This window comes from Tenrec ecaudatus, chromosome 14 (genome assembly GCF_050624435.1).
Source record: "Tenrec ecaudatus isolate mTenEca1 chromosome 14, mTenEca1.hap1, whole genome shotgun sequence".
NCBI lineage: Eukaryota > Metazoa > Chordata > Mammalia > Afrosoricida > Tenrecidae > Tenrec > Tenrec ecaudatus.
Window position 1 is genome coordinate 40,023,106 of NC_134543.1, and position 2,373 is coordinate 40,025,478.

Genomic DNA, 2,373 nt, shown 5'->3' on the forward strand with positions numbered 1-2,373 from the left:
TTGTGTATAAACGTGCATTTTTATTTCTTTAAAAGGTTTATACATTTCATCAGATACTAAGAAGACTCAGTTACACAGAAGGGTAAGGACCATACTTAAGAATCAGTACATCTTTGGGAAAGTTTTCACTTTGTCTCTATTCTTGTAAGGAAATAAGTTTTAAGTATCGCTAGTTGTTCCAAACAGAGTCCTTGGGTGGCACAAACGTTAAGCACGTGGCTACTAACTGACGGGTTGGTGGTTTGACATGCTCAGAGGTGCTGTCAAAGAAAGGGCTGGCAGTCTACATTTTGAAGATCATTAACCAAATAAATAAATAACAACAACCTCTAAATCAGGGGTTCTCAATCTGCGGGTCTTGACCCCTTTGGGGGTCAAACGATCCTTTCCCAGGGGTCGCCCAATTCGTCACAGTAGCAAAATGACAGTGATGAAGTAGTAACGAAAATAATTTTATGGTTTTGGGTGGGGGGTCAACATGAGGAGCTGTCTGAAAGGGTCGTGGCCTTAGGCAGGTGGAGAACCACTGCTCTAAATGCACTCCCATATAGCGACCCTCAGAGTAGAGCTACCTCTGTGGGATTCCAGGACTGTGACTCTTTATTGGAGTAGAAAGTCTCTTCTTGTGCCTGGGTTTGGATATGTGGCAAGTCCGATCCCATGGGCCTCTCACAGTGCCCCAGGCCAAAGCATACTGCAGCCCCGGACCATTGCCTGGCTTTCGTGGGCACTGAAGCAGGTTGCACAGTGAAGAAAAGGGGAAAAAAAAGAAAAGAAAAAAGAAAGTCTCTTCTTTCTCTCTCGGAGCAACTGGTGGTTTCAAACTGGTGGCCTTGAGATTAGCAGCCCAGCACATCATCCACTGCCACCAGGGCGCCTTTAGGAGGCCATTGCCATTGCAAAGCCTGTGGAGCGGAGCTCTGTTCTGAAATGCATGCGGTTACTGTGGGCTGGAATCCACTCAATGGCAACTACGAGTTCGGTTTGGTTGGTTGGTTGGTTGGTTGGCTGGTTGGCTGGCTGGCTGGCTGGCTGGCTGGCTGGCTGGCTGGCTGGCTGGCTGGCTGGCTGGCTGGCTGGCTGGCTGGCTGGTTGGTTGGTTGGTTGGTTGGTTGGTTGGTTGGTTGGTTGGTTGGCTGGCTGGCTGACTGGCTGGCTGGCTGGCTGGCTGGCTGGCTGGCTGGCTGGCTGGCTGGCTGGTTGGCTGGCTGGCTGGTTGGTTGGTTGGTTGGTTGGTTGGTTGGTTGGTTGGTTGGTTGGTTGGCTGGTTGGCTGGTTGGCTGGCTGGCTGGCTGGCTGGCTGGCTGGTTGGTTGGTTGGCTGGTTGGCTGGCTGGCTGGCTGGCTGGCTGGCTGGCTGGCTGGTTGGCTGGTTGGCTGGTTGGTTGGTTGGTTGGTTGGTTGGTTGGTTGGTTGGTTGGTTGGTTGGTTGGTTGGCTGGTTGGCTGGTTGGCTGTCTGGCTGGCTGTCTGGCTGGCTGGCTGGCTGGCTGGCTGGTTGGTTGGTTGGTTGGTTGGTTGGCTGGTTGGCTGGCTGGCTGGCTGGCTGGTTGGTTGGTTGGTTGGTTGATTGGCTGGCTGGCTGGCTGGCTGGCTGGCTGGTTGGTTGGTTGGTTGGTTGGTTGGTTGGTTGGTTGGTTGGTTGGTTGGTTGGTTGGTTGGCTGGCTGGCTGGCTGGCTGGCTGGTTGGTTGGTTGGTTGGTTGGTTGGTTGGTTGGTTGGCTGGCTGGCTGGCTGGTTGGCTGGTTGGTTGGTTTTTAAGTTGCTCCACAGACAACAGAGACAGTCACAGTTAGGAACTCGTAAGGTATTCCATGATGCTGCTTCCAAACCTCTACCTTGCGCTGAGTTTTGCCTGGGACTGAATGGAAGAACCAAGTAAGTCAATTATAGATACAGTGTGGAAAGGCCTCGCCATCCCTCCCAGATACCTTCCTCTGCCCTCCTTTCTGTATGAAGAGGGCTCTGCTGTTTTCAGAGGGATTTCCCCCTAGATGCTCACTATCAGATTTCCCAGGCGAACCCTTCAGTCTGAAGCTAACACTTCTGGGTCATCCTGGCGTTTTGTTCAAGAGTTCATTGTAAGGGAAATAATATATTTTTTAACAAGAGCCAATCTCACAGATACTAGATCCAATAACTTTTTTTTGGTGAACTTTCGAAAAAGGGAACAGAAAGTAGACTTTGGCTCATTATATAAAAACCTGTTTGTTGATTGGTTTTCGGCAAAAGCTCTCTCCCTTGCTGATTATTAATTTTCTGTATCGCTCGCCTTTCCTTCCTATTCCCTTGGGGACTCACTTCCCCAGGTGACTTAATTTACTTAATGTTCTAATTAGTGCCACTTCCATTCCAACAGATTTCCTGGGCTTTCA

At 50.4% G+C, this 2,373-nt stretch overlaps 1 pseudogene; it reads left to right on the top strand.

Annotated features, from left to right (window-relative positions):
• The first annotated feature begins 627 nt into the window (after positions 1–627).
• Positions 628–750, top strand: LOC142427122 (small nucleolar RNA SNORA42/SNORA80 family; annotated as a pseudogene).
• Positions 751–2,373: the final 1,623 nt, after the last annotated feature.